The sequence below is a fragment of the Telopea speciosissima genome, chromosome 5 (genome assembly GCF_018873765.1).
Source record: "Telopea speciosissima isolate NSW1024214 ecotype Mountain lineage chromosome 5, Tspe_v1, whole genome shotgun sequence".
Taxonomy (NCBI): domain Eukaryota; kingdom Viridiplantae; phylum Streptophyta; class Magnoliopsida; order Proteales; family Proteaceae; genus Telopea; species Telopea speciosissima.
Window position 1 is genome coordinate 38,133,325 of NC_057920.1, and position 14,224 is coordinate 38,147,548.

General features: G+C 38.7%; 2 non-coding genes across 2 annotated transcripts; both read right to left on the reverse strand.

Moving 5' to 3' along the window:
* Nucleotides 1–3,183: 3,183 nt before the first annotated feature.
* LOC122663531 lies at nt 3,184–3,290 on the reverse strand. Its single transcript, XR_006333195.1, has one exon. It is a non-coding gene; the product is annotated as a small nucleolar RNA R71 (small nucleolar RNA).
* Nucleotides 3,291–3,835: 545 nt separating this feature from the next.
* Nucleotides 3,836–3,942, reverse strand: LOC122663529. The gene has a single exon (XR_006333193.1). It is a non-coding gene; the product is annotated as a small nucleolar RNA R71 (small nucleolar RNA).
* Between the last annotated feature and the right edge of the window lie 10,282 nt (nt 3,943–14,224).

Here is a 14,224-nt window from a genome sequence, read left to right on the forward strand (position 1 = left end):
TTCTTGCTCTGATATCATTGTGTCATACTCACAACCCACCCCTAGGAGGATTCGGTTAGTGACCCGGATACCCATGCTATCCAACCACCTCCAGTATCCAAAAGCAGTAAATACAACTCATAAACCACACATTCATAATAGAAAATGATTAAAATTACAGAGTGTAGCGGGAAGCTAAAAGATTATCCATAAGGAAAATCAAATACTTGTATCAGACAGTCTTTGATTCTACACCTCGCCATATACAGTACTTTGTTTACATAATCTTCTTTAAGTTTTGCGTATTATATAGAATAGAAGAACCTATCTTTTTCAAAGATGAGTATCCATAACACCAAAATAAAAAGGAAAATACTCAATCCCTCAGATCAATCACGAGGGAGCATGATCACATCCATGCAAGGATCATGCCCCTCGGGCTCTATCTCCGCATAGACACAGTCGATATCATCTTCTGGTATAACATCATTGATGAGCACATTTATGTGTGAAATTATTTCATTTAATTCGGTATTTTTATCTGCATAGAATGGAGCTATTCGGGTACTTTTCTGTATTTTCAGGGTACAGGGGTATTTTTGGTATATGAAAAGAATTGGAGAAAAAGTGTATTTTCGGAGCCTAAATTGAGAAAACCAAGTTGGAGGAGTTCAATGCTACACAAGCCCGGCCCAATGAAGACCTCTTGTATTTTCAGGTTCAAGGGGTGGTCCCCACCTAGTTCCATCGAATTTGATCTCAAGGGTAAAAATGTAAAAACAGTGTTACAGGGTCATGCACATAAAAGATGCTGAGTGGAAGGATTCGATGCAATCTAGGCACCAGTCTACCTATGGATCGACTCACATGTGATCAAGGGTGAGATGGGAAGAAGTTTCACTGAAGACCCAAGGGCATAACTATAATTTTAGAAAATTGGGAAATTTTCAGAAGATATCTAATATTGGGCGCATATCATCCGGAATATTAATTGGAGCAACTTTAATTCTCGAATTGGGTCCATCTAGGGCCAGGATGGAGAGATATGTTTAAAACGAGAATTTGGATCAAATTTGGTATTTAGATTAAATTCTCTTTTTCTCTCTCTCTTCCTCTCTCATCCCACTATGGTTTCTAATCCTTCCTAAATCTCATCTCTTTTAAAAATCCCTCTCTTAAAGATAAATAAACAATGGGAAACATAATCTTGCCTAAAACCCCTCATCTCTCCTAAAAATCTTTCTCTTCTCTCATATACTGCCCACGGCTCCCAACCCCATTCTCTACCATAATTTCATTATCTCACATCACTTTCAGCCACATGTCCCTTTAAAACTCAAATTCTATCTCTCACATCTTTTTTTCTCTCACGATTCTTTCCCCTATCTCTCATCTAACTCCTTTTATTTTAAAACCTATCTATCTCTCTCTTGGATGGGTTTTTGATTTTTCTTCTTTTTGGGGATCTCAAAACCAGCAAAGGGGGGAGACCAAATCCTCTCTCTCTCTCTCTCTCTCTCTCTCTCTCTCTCTCTCTCTCTCTCTCTTTGTTCTTAGTGATCAGTTGTGCTTTGAAGGGTTGAAGACATTCAAAGTGGCTGGCCGCGGTTCGATCTCCATCTCCATTACTCTCCAAGTTCATCCTCACCTACGTGTTCAAGCTATGAAGATTTTAATCAACACTTTATCTCTTAGCACCATGATCAGCTAAGTTCTTTCTATCTTTAGGTGTAGATGAACTAATGGTGTTTGCTATTTAAAATTCTGGTTTGCATTCTTGATTGCTTGATGTTGAGACCCCATCCCTATTTGGATAATTTTAGTAGATGTATTTAATTGAAAAATTATGTTTCTATTATTCATTATTTTTCATTCAAGCAATGGTATTTTGTTCTTATGTGGTTGTACCGATGATGGATTATAGCTGAACGAACTAAGCGTGCCAAGCCCTATAAGCGAAGGACGATAGTACTCGTCAAGATAATTCATACCTAGGATGAACCCTACATTCTGTGGTATTATTAGGCCTGTGGTTATAATAAACCAAAGCATGCAACCGAACTGAATAGAAACCCATTGGGGATTCGAACCCTGATGATAGTCTTCTCCCGTATTTGCATATCGTTGATAGCTTAGATTTGTTTCTTTTGTTTTTAGTTTAAAAATCAGATTTATTGCAATTTAATTTTCATCACTTTCATCGTATCATTTTAGTAATTTAGCCTTTTAGTTCCCCATAATTGATTGAGTTGCTTTGTGTTACTTTGTTTTAGTTTTAATTTTATAATTCAAGGATTTTTATTTTTATTTTTAATCTCTTTATTAGGTTAATTTTAGTATACCTAACATTCTATTTTGTTTGTGCAGGAAGCCGAGTAGATCGAGTAGAACAAGCTGTCCATTTGGTTTATTTTTAATTCCTAGACTTTATGTAATTAGGGTTATTTTTTTTTAAATTCCAGCATTAGATTGGGTGTTTAGGTTTAATTTTAATTCCCCCAACCCCTTAAGATCATATGTGTAACCGTTCATCGGGGGCAGCACATGGAATTGCGCAACCACCAACACCAGGTAAGTAGTTTTGTTAGTTTTAAATTAGTTATTTTTTTATACTTTTTTTAGTTCTGATTTTTATTTTTATTAAGTGTTTTTTATTAGTTATCACGTTTTAATTTACTAGTTTTAAATTTTATTTAATTAGCACGTTCAACTAGTTGTTTGTTTTATGCATGGTCGGCGTTCTTTGCACCCCAACCTAACTGCCATTGACCTAGAAATAGAGCAATCTATGGCTAGACCTAGGGATAAGGATAATAATAATAACATGGGTGACGAAAATCAGCTAGGAAGGCCGCTGAGTGAGCACTTCACTCCAACTGTCTATACCCTGCATCTTGTATTCAGTTGCCTGCCATTGAGGCCGTTCAATATGAGATCAAGTCCAACATCATATAGATGGTACCATCCTATTATGGACTTGCTAATGAGGAGCCTTACAAGCATCTTGATGAGTTCTTAGAGGTATGCTCTACAATTAAAATCCAAAACCTCTCTCCAAATGCCTTAAAGTTGCTTCTGTTCCCATTTTTCTTAAAGGACAAAGCCAAACACTGGCTTCATTCCTTAGATTCGATTAAGATTTCTACATGGGTGGGAATGCAGTAGGAGTTTCTGAAAAAATTCTTCCCCATTGGCCGGACTAATAGCCATAGAAGAGCCATTACTAGTTTCTCCCAATTAGAGGGCGAACAATTTCATGAAGCATGGGAAAGACTTAAGGAATTACTTCGGAAGTGCCCCCACCATGCTGTCCCGAAATAGCAGTTAGCCCAGTGTTTTTATGATGGACTCCATGACCGATATAGATAGATGGTAGACTCCTCTTATGGTAGAACATTTATGCACAAGAATGAGACGGAAGCATGGGATCTTTTTGAAACCCTTAGTGAGAATTCCCAACATCATGCTTCGGCCTCTCAGACTGAAATTCCACACATAGGGCAACCAAAGAAGGGTGGTCTCTATGAAATCAATCCAACTGTTGAGATGACTGCTAAGGTTTACATGCTGTCCAAGAAATTGGACTATTTGATGTCTATAGGGCAGCATCCTATGTCCCCTTTCTCAACGAGTTTCCCTCCACCAAATCAGACTGAAGCCTATGTCCTATGTGCTAACCCTAGTCACTATATGACAAACTACCCTTCGGCTGCACAATACCCTGAATTTGTTCAGGAACAGGTACAAGTGGCTCAAGGTTTCCCTAAACCGGGTAATGATCCTTTTTCCAATACCTATAACCCGGGATGGCGAAATCACCCAAACTTTTCATGGAGAAACCATTGGCCGGACTAATAGCCTTAGAAGAGCCATTACTAGTTTCTCCCAATTAGAGGGCGAACAATTTCATGAAGCATGGGAAAGACTTAAGGAATTACTTCGGAAGTACCCCCACCATGCTGTCCCGAAATAGTAGTTAGCCCAGTGTTTTTATGATGGACTCCATGACCGATATAGGCAGATGGTAGACTCCTCTTATGGTGGAACATTTATGCACAAGAATGAGACGGAAGCATGGGATCTTTTTGAAACCCTTAGTGAGAATTCCCAACATCATGCTTCGGCCTCTCGGACTGAAATTCCACACATAGGGCAACCAAAGAAGGGTGGTCTCTATGAAATCAATCCAACTATTGAGATGACTGCTAAGGTTTACATGCTGTCCAAGAAATTGGACTATTTGATGTCTATAGGGCAGCATCCTATGTCCCCTTTCTCAACGAGTTTCCCTCCACCAAATCAGACTGAAGCCTATGCCCTATGTGCTAGCCCTAGTCACTATATGACAAACTGCCCTTCGGCTGCACAATACCCTGAATTTGTTCAGGAACAGGTACAAGTGGCTCAAGGTTTCCCTAAACCGGGTAATGATCCTTTTTCCAATACCTATAACCCGGGATGGCGAAACCACCCAAACTTTTCATGGAGAAACTCAATACCTAATAATCCTCCAAACCCACCATATAGGCCACCATTTAATGTTCAAACCAATGCCTATATGGGTGGACAACCACCATATCCTCAACCCCAACAGAATCAATCCTTTGAGGAAAAGGTGCTAAAAGCATTAAGTGGACTTGAGCAGAACACACAGCTGCTTCACTCACATACTCAGTCCATTAATAAGCTAGAGAACCAACTGGATCAGCTAGTCGATGCTATAAGTAGGAGGGAGGCTGGCCAATTGCCAAGTCAGCCAATAGGTAACCCAAATAGTCAAACTGGTCGAGGGAAAAAGCAAGTCCAGTCGATCAGAGTCCTGAGGAGTAGCAAAAGGGTGGATAAACCTGATGCACCCTTAGCCACTAATGGGATGCTGCCCACTAGTTCTCAAGGTCAGGGAGAGGCTGAGTCAACCCGAGAGAAATCCGGTGGTGATGTAGACGCACATGATTCCATTACTGAAACACCACCTGTGAAACTCACTCATCAGTTCCCAAGGAAGGGGCTGCACATTCCTATTGTGGAGGGACCATCACCTGATTCTTACATTCTAAAGGTCCCTTTTCCCCAAGCCCTTTGGACACCATCTTACTCCCTTCAGGGTAAATAGGGTGAAGAGATGCAAGAGATGATCGACTTGTTCCAACAAGTTTGCATCAATCTCCCCCTCTTGGATGCTATCAAGCAAGTTCCTGCTTACGCTAAGTTTTTGAAAGACCTCTGCACCCAAAAGCATAAGTTGAGAACTCAAATCCCTAAGACTGTCCATTTGATTGAACAGGTTAGCTCTGTAATTTTCAACCACCTACCTCCTAAGCTTAAGGATCCAGGTGCGCCTCTTATTTCCTGCATCATTGAAGATCTCTCCATAAGTAGGGCACTACTTGATTTAGGGGCTAGTGTGAATATCTTGCCTAGTTCAGTCTATGATAGATTTGGTTTAGGAGATTTGAAACCCACTGAGGTTATCCTTCAGTTAGCTGATCATTCAATCAAAACACCTCGTGGGTTGTTAGAAGATGTTTTAGTGAAGGTGGAAGAATTGTACTTTCCTGTGGACTTCCTTGTCCTGGATATAGATACAGCCACCACAGCCAAGCTTCTCCCTGTCATTTTAGGGTGCCCCTTCTTAGCTACTGTGAATGTTTGCATAAATTGTAGATCGGGTGCCATGGACATCTCTTTTGGGAATAAGAAGCTTAGGCTCAACATCTTTAATTCATCCTTAGGTTCCTTTAAAGAAGAAGAGTGCTTTGCGTTGGATTTATTAGACGAAGTTGTGGCTGATCAAACTTCTCACGTGCTTATTGATGACCCTTTTGCAGCACTATGTGATGCTTGGAGATGAGTCTGAGGCATACACTAAAGAGGTGCATACTTTGCTAGATTCCTCACCCTCTTTAGAACGGCCACCTTGGACAGTTAGGTTTGAGCCGCTCCCCCCTTTGGCTACATCTCCCCAACCTTCTTCTAAATTGGCTCCTTGGTATGATTTGATCCTTGACCCTCCATGAGCTTTTCTGTCGTCTGGCTGAAGACTCTAAACTTAGCACTCTGTGGGAGGCGACCCACTATTTTTTTTTCTTTGGTATTTTTTTTTTTTTTTTGTGTTTGTTTGCTTTTGTTTTTTAAGGTAGCTGCTACTGATTGTTGGATGCACTATTCTGTCATATATTGTTGATTTCTGGTACACTCCTTCCCTTATCCCTATTTTTATTCTTTTGCATGCATTGAGGACACTGCATACTTTAAGTGTGGGGGTGGTGTGAGATCGATTGACAGATTTTTATTTTTTTGGCTTTTGGTAAGTGTTACATGTCTCTCTGTTATTTTGATGCGAAACGCAGGAGAGAGAGACTTAGGAACCCTAATCTGAAGTAATGAAAACCCTGTTGAGAGGACAGTAGCTAATATGTATCCTAAGATGGGTTTTAACTCAGACAATAAGAGCCCTATCTTGTTAAAGGGACAGACCACTTAGCTATCTTGTGTTTCTTTGAGCTTTTGGTTAGGAGCTGAGACCAAGTTTAGTTTTGGTGTGACATAAAAAATAAATAAATAAAAGTAAGAGTTGAATTCCTTGGAGCTAGATAGGGCACTCCGCCTCAGGAAGCGAGGTGACTTGATTGACACTCATTGGGGTGAAACCTCTAAAAAAGAACATAAAAGTAAGAGTTGAATTCCTTAGAGCTAGACAGGGCACTCTGCCTCAGGAAGCGAGGTGACTTAATCAACACTCCTTGGGGTGAAACCTCTGAAAAAGAACTCTAGCATCACTATCCTTGTGGATATATGTAAGAAACAAAGCTACCAAGTAGCTCGGGTGTCTTGTGTAGTGACCCTTCATGGTATTTGAGGAACAATTGTGGAGTAACAAATGGAGTTCATTGTTTTGAAAAAAAAAAGAAAAAAAAAAAGAGGAAGAAATGTCATTGCCTTGGTACAATTGTATAGTCAAAAATGCTCCGAAGCCTAAAGTCCTTGGTGCCCTTGACGTCATGAGTGGTCTTACCTTAAGTAAGGTGGTGTTTGGAAGATATGGAGAGATTCCCTAATTAGGATGTGTACCTGTTGCTAGAATCAATACTGGGTAATAAGAGCTCAAGTGTGGGGGTACCATTGTCTTCTTGATCCTAAGTAGAACATCTTAGTTTCGGGTTTGATGTGTGCTTCTTATCCATTGTCAAAATTTAAACTTGCAATCATGAATTTTGTGTGTATATTCCCTGCAAACACTCACGAGACAAAACTCGTCCACTAGGGGTAACCTAGGGGTTTAAAGGCTTGTTGCACATGCTAAGTGCAACCGTAATTCCTACAAAAGTGAGTTAGGATTTTTGTTTTCTTTATTTTCTTTTTGCTCGAGGACTTGCAAAATCTAAGTGTGGGGGTATTTGATGAGCACATTTATGTGTGAAATTATCCCATTTAATTTTGCATTTTTATCTACTTAGAATGGAGCTATTCGGGTATTTTTCTATATTTTCAGGGTACAGGGCTATTTTTGGCATATGGGAAGAATTGGAGAAAAAGTGCATTTTTGGAGCCTAAATTGAGAAAACCAAGTTGGAGGAGTTCAATACTACACAAGCCCAGCCCAATGAAGACCTCTTGTATTTTCGGGTTCAAGGGGTGGTCCCCACCTAGTTCCATCGAATTTGATCTCAGGAGTAAAAATGTAAAAAGGGTGTTACAGGGTCATGCACATAAAAGATGTTGAGTGGAAGGATTCGATGCAATCTAGGCACCAGTCTACCCATGGATCCACTCACATATGATCAAGGGCGAGATGGAAAGAAGTTTCACTGAAGACCCAAGGGCATAGCTATAATTTCAAAAAATTAGGAAATTTTCAAAAGATATCTGATATTGGGCTCATATCGTCCAGAATATTAATTGGAGCAACTTTCATTCTCGGATTGGGTCCATCCAGGGCCAAGATGGAGAGATATGTTTAAAACGAGAATTTGGATCAAATTTCGTATTTAGATTAAATTCTCTTTCTCTCTCTCTTCCTCTCTCATCCCACTACGGTTTCTAATCCTTCCTAAATCCCATCTCTTTTAAAAATCCCTCTCTTAAAGATAAATAAACAATGGGAAACATAATCTTGCCTAAAACCCCTCCTCTCTCCTAAAAATCTTTCTCTTCTCTCACATACTGCCATGGTTCCCAACCCCATTCTCGACCATAATTTCATTATCTCACATCACTTTCAGCCACATGTCCCCTTAAAACTCAAATTCAATCTCTCACATCTTTCTTTCTCTCACGATTCTTTCCCCTGTCTCTCATCTAACTCCCTTTATTTTAAAACCTATCTATCTCTCTCTCGGATGGGTTTTTGATTTTTCTTCTTTTTGGGGATCTCAAAACCAGCAAAGGGAGGAGACCAAACAAATCCTCTCTCTCTCTCTCTCTCTCTCTCTCTCTCTCTCTCTCTCTCTCTCTCTCTCTCTCTCTCTCTCTCTTTGTTCTTAGTGATCGGTTGTGCTTTGAGGGGTTGAAGACATTCGAAGTGGCTGGCCGCGGTTCGATCTCCATCTCCATTGCTCTCCAAGTTCATCCTCACCTGCGTGTTCAAGCTATGAAGATTTTAATCAACACTTTGTCTCTTAGCACCATGATCGGCTAAGTTCTTTCTATATTTAGGTGTAGATGAACTAATGGTGTTTGCTATTTAAAATTTTGGTTTGCATTCTTGATTGCTTGATGTTGAGACCCCATCCCTATTTAGATAATTTTAATAGATGTATTTAATTGGAAAATTCTATTTCGGTGATTCATTATTTTTCATTCAAGCAATAGTATTTTGTTCTTATGTAGTTGTACCGATGATGGATTATAGCTGAACGAACTAAGCGTGCCAAGCCCTATAAGCGAAGGACGATAGTACTCGTCAAGATAGTCCATACCTAGGATAAACCCTACATTCTGTGGTATTATTAGGCCTGTGGTTATAATAAACCGAAGCATGCAACCGAACTGAATAGCAACCCATTGGGGATTCGAACCCTAAAGATAGTCTTCTCCCGTATTTGCATATCGTTGATAGCTTAGATTTGTTTCTTTTGTTCTTAGTTTAAAAATCGAATTTATTGCAATTTAATTTTCATCACTTTTATCTTATCATTTTAGTAATTTAGCCTTCCAGTTCCCCGTAGATTGACCCCTTACTTGCTACTTGCTAGATTAATTTAGGGTTTTAGTTTTGACCGATTAACGATATGATCAATCATCCTCCCGCATAGGGATATCTCCACCTACAAGATCATCTAAAAGGAAAGATTCCACGAGGGTGAGCTCCACCGAGCCCCGTGATTGAAGAATAAACCATGCATGCAGATGCAACACAAAACATGATCCTATATGCATGAGGTTCAATTTTATTATTAATCCACCTAACAACAAAACTAAGTCTAGGTAAAAAGTACTACTACAATCCCCAATACATGTATCCCTAGTGCGGGTTTCTAACCCTTTCCCGCGATACACTCATTGAGTTATCGGGAAAACCAATCGGCTTCAGCATCCCTTCCCAAGATCAGCCCGACCAACCTTTAATGTTACCACTATGCTACCACTAGTCCTATTGACTGATGGGACAACCGACACCACCTATCCTAATGACCCAATGAGTCTAGTGACCGAGCAATGCCCCTTCAGGACATTAGTCTCACATATTTGTGGTATCCAACACCTTAACCCTTGTTGGCAAAGGTTCGTAGTACGGGTGATGTTGATCCCTAGCCACATGCCATTCTATATGAACATAGTATGAAGTGTATGGTGCTCCTACATCCCATACTATGGCACACCATACCTTTCATTTCCAAGCCAACTACTACATCTATTCTAATAATCATATACAAGCATGCTAACAATAATATCATATTTCAACAATTTCCATTTAAGTCTCATAACAATAATAAAAAATAAGAATGAGAAATAACGTAATCAATCATCTTATTATAGTACAGCAGTTGTATTACACCTGCATGTATAGCATATTCCCACTCACCTTTGGCTTGGAAGGAGCCAAGCAAAGAAGAGGACTTTCCCAACATAAGGAGAAGCAATCAATGGAGTAAGAAGGGCCCTAGGATGAGTTACAGAAGGTTAGAACAGAGTATACACAGCATGCATTCAAATCCAGCCCAAAATTATACTCAGCAGGGATCCAAATCTTCAGGCCCTGCCCAAATTTGGTCCACCGGCCTTGACACTCCGGGTCCTTGACAGAACCCAGATTTTTGCAGACATTGCCTGGTTTGGTCTCCAAACTTAGTTCTAAGGTCCAGAGAGGTTAGGAAAGACAGTGAACATGGGTTTAAATCCAATTTGTACCAATTGCGAGCAAGATCAAAGGATCACACATGGAATTACAATCCTAAACAAAGATTGGGATAAATTGAGAGTAATTGAGTTGTATAAACTCAAGAACACTAAAACAGAGATTAGTTGGTGCTTTGAAAACAGAATTGAAGGCTAAAGAGGAGATTGGAAGTTTACCTATTGATGATTATCAAAGTGTGAAAGGAAATTGTAGCATGCAAGCCAACAAAGGTCTCCAAGGTCACACCCTCCTAGTTTTTTCTTCTTCTTCCAAAACCGATTCAGCTATAGCCTTTGAGAAATGAATTCTTAAAGGCAAGGTCTTGATTATATATCATAGCCCTTAGGGTATGTTTGGCTAGGGACCATATAAGAATGGGTTTTTTTAAAAGTGATTCTAGTTCCTAAGTGGATTCCGATGCCAGAATCAAAATATAAAGTCCTGGGTATTATTGGGGTCGTACCGATATACGAAATGGGGTTTAAATGAAATTAGAACATGCAAGGGCTCGCAAGGTAAAACTCGATTTCGAGCCAGCACGGCCAGACTTTAATGGCAGTCCAATAAACACGACCAATTGGATTGGATTACGTAAAATAGAAACTTGATTTTAATAACTAGAGGGGTTTGGTACCTATTGGTCGGCATCTGAAATAGACTCGATTTGGAGGCGGGTTTCACATTCTCCCCTCCATATAAAAATTTCAAAAAAAATAATAAGTCTTACATTATAATAATATAATATGTCATATTTCTCAATAAAATAATATAAATAGTATTAAATCAGAATGTAGTCATGTTAGGGTCTCACTAACAGGCGTATGTCTTTTATCCCGATCACTCAATCAATTCTCCACAAGGTACAGGTAGCTTGACCTTGGGTTCCTGATCTGTAATTAGATTCGGGTTTGGATTCGTGACTTACAACCAAAGTTCAAATTAGCCCGGGTTTTTGGGCAGGAGTGTAACAAGACAAATCTGAGGGCTAAAAATTGTTGATGAGCCTTTTAATGTGCTTCCATTTTCTTTCACCCTAAACAATCTCCATATAAAGAGCATGAGATTCCCTTTTTGCTATTTCTGCATCACTATCTTTATTATTTGTGATGCAAAAGGACTTAACTTGTCTAAATTGTTATGTTGTTGTTTTATATCAGGTTATATCATTTAGTTGATTTCAAGAATCACATCCTCACATGTTCTAGCATTCTCTTTTATCCTAGCTTAAATCGTATAAGAAATAAGATTTCAAGAATCACATCCTCACATGTTCTAGCATTCTCTTTTATCCTAGCTTAAATCGTATAAGAAATAAGGCATAGAGATTTTGCTTACTTTGTTACTTCAGACTTCACACCTAGAGTTGTAGTGAGTAGTACACGGTAAGTCCTTTTGCATCTTAAAATTATTTAAACCACATTGTGAAATGTTTAAGTGGGTTATTGGTTTATATTTGGTTGAGTCCTATCAGATGATAGGTGCCTCCCTCCCCTCCCCAATGAAAGGAAAAAAGTGAGTATCCTAGTTCTGCTCCTGCTAAACAACTAGTGCTTACAATTGGTGTTTTCCTTCCTTATTCATCAATGATGCTCTAAAGAAACATCCTAGTTCTACCCCTGCTAACCAACCAAAGCTGAATGTTGCATATTATTACTTTAGTGATAGTAGTATTATAAAATGGAAGTGGCCACTTAATTAGCCACTAACTATTAGATGTCTGAGTTTAAGCAGTTATATGATCTCCTGTTGGTTTTATAATTTCTATAATTTCTTAAAATTTTCAGATCAGGGATGGCTAACAGCTCAGGCACTGCAAATTGGACTCAAGTTGAGGTTATTGAATTTGTTAACTTCAAGATTGACAAAGTTAGAAAAGGAAACAAGACAATTCTACTTTTAACAAGGTTGGTTGGAATGATATCAAAGCCCGTTTAGAGGCTACCGTGGGTCATTCATTAACCAGGGAATAATTACGCAACAAAATGTGTAAGATACGTACAGACTATAGCAATTTCAAAAAATTACTGGACAGTACAGGTTTTGGGTGGAATCCAATCACCAAAACGGCCACAGCCGACAACGAATCCATATGGGCAATGGCTATACTGGTAAACAGACTATACAAGTATTTAATTCTATTATATTTATAACTGAGGAGTCTAATAAGTTGTCATAAACTATTCAGGGAAACCCAGGGTGGGCCCAGTTTAAGAAGAATGGATTACCATACTGGCCTGAGTTGCAGTTGATCTTTAGGGATTCATATGCACATAGGGACGGTAGCAACTACAACATTGATCCAATTCTCGATATAGCTGATAGCAAAGGATCTGCAAATGATCTGTAAATACCTACTCCTCTAACACCTCTAAATAGAGGTTTGGATGATCTAGCTGAGGCAAAGGAGTATCGTCCTGACAAACACAAGCTTGATAAAACACCAACAGGCCCTAGGAAGAGGAGTTTTACTTCAGATGTGTCCAACACAATGAGGTCTATTGACAAGTTTTGTGCTTGGAGGATGGGCCAGAGTTTAAATGTTGAGGTTACATCTCCACCGTGATTCAACCAACCTTCTGAAAGTGGCCAAAGTATAGTTGGTTGTCAACCAATAGTTTTTTTATCATAGTGTAGCTGGTTGTCAAGCTTTGTTGGATTCAATACCAGACTTGTCAAAGAACTTGTACTTCAAGGTTGCCTATCGTACGTGGGAGGACCCAAATTGGATGATGTCAATTTATGCAATGCTTCCTGATAGAAGGAAGTGATTTCTAGATATGTTAAATGGTTAATCTTCAGTCTAAAAACTATTTCCTGTGATGCTCTGTGTGTGTGTGTTTTTTTTTTTTTTTTTTATGAAAAACAATCTTGTGTTTTTATGTTTTGGAGAATGGTTCTGCTAAACAATTTCTATAGTTTAAGCTTTGAAGGATGATTGTGTAATGATCAAAAACTTAGTTTTTTATTTTACTATTTTTTTCATGTTGATGATGATTTAGTCTTATAATTGATGGTTTTACTTTTATAGATTATAAAAAAATATTTATCTTTGCATTATGCAATTATGACATCACATATCAATATGCATGTTGGTGCATCCAATGATGATGATGATGATGATGATGATGATATGATCATCATTAAGTATGGAGCATTATTGGCCACAACACCATTCAATACTAGAGAACCATGTACGGATAGTATCTTTCAGGGTTCAATGATGGTAAATGAGATATTGAATGGTCATTCCGATAGATGTTACCAAGAATATAGGATGGAACAACATGTGTTCATGAACCTATGTAGTCCAATGGTTCATAGTGGTTGGTTGAAAGATACTCGTTATACTAGAGTAGGTGAACAGACAACAATATTCTTATTCACAGTAGGAAAGGGAGCAAGTAATAGAGATGTGCAAGAGAGATTCAACATTCTGAAGAAACAATTAGCCGGATCTTCAACATGGTGTTGCTAGCTATGCGTAAATTGGCTAAAGAAAGAATTAAATGACCAAGTTTCAATCAAATCCCTAATGAGATTTCTGTAAATCCAAAATATTAGCCGTATTTCAAGGTAATCAAAATTGAATGTTTCAATTACATATTCAACCTTGTATATTTGCTTACTTAGATAATTCAATAATGACTTATGTCTATAGGATTGTATTAGTGTCATGAATGGTACTCATGTCCATGCTATTACACTGAGAAAAGATCAAACATGATATCAAAATCGAAAATGAATTACAGTATAAAATGTCACGTGTACCTGTTTTTTCGACATGCGTTTCACATTTGTGAATGTTGGCTAGGAAGGCAATGCCAATGACTGCCGGGTCTTTGAAACAGTAAGAAGTAATTTAAGTTTTAACTTCTCTCATCCACCTCCAGGTGACTATTTATTAAG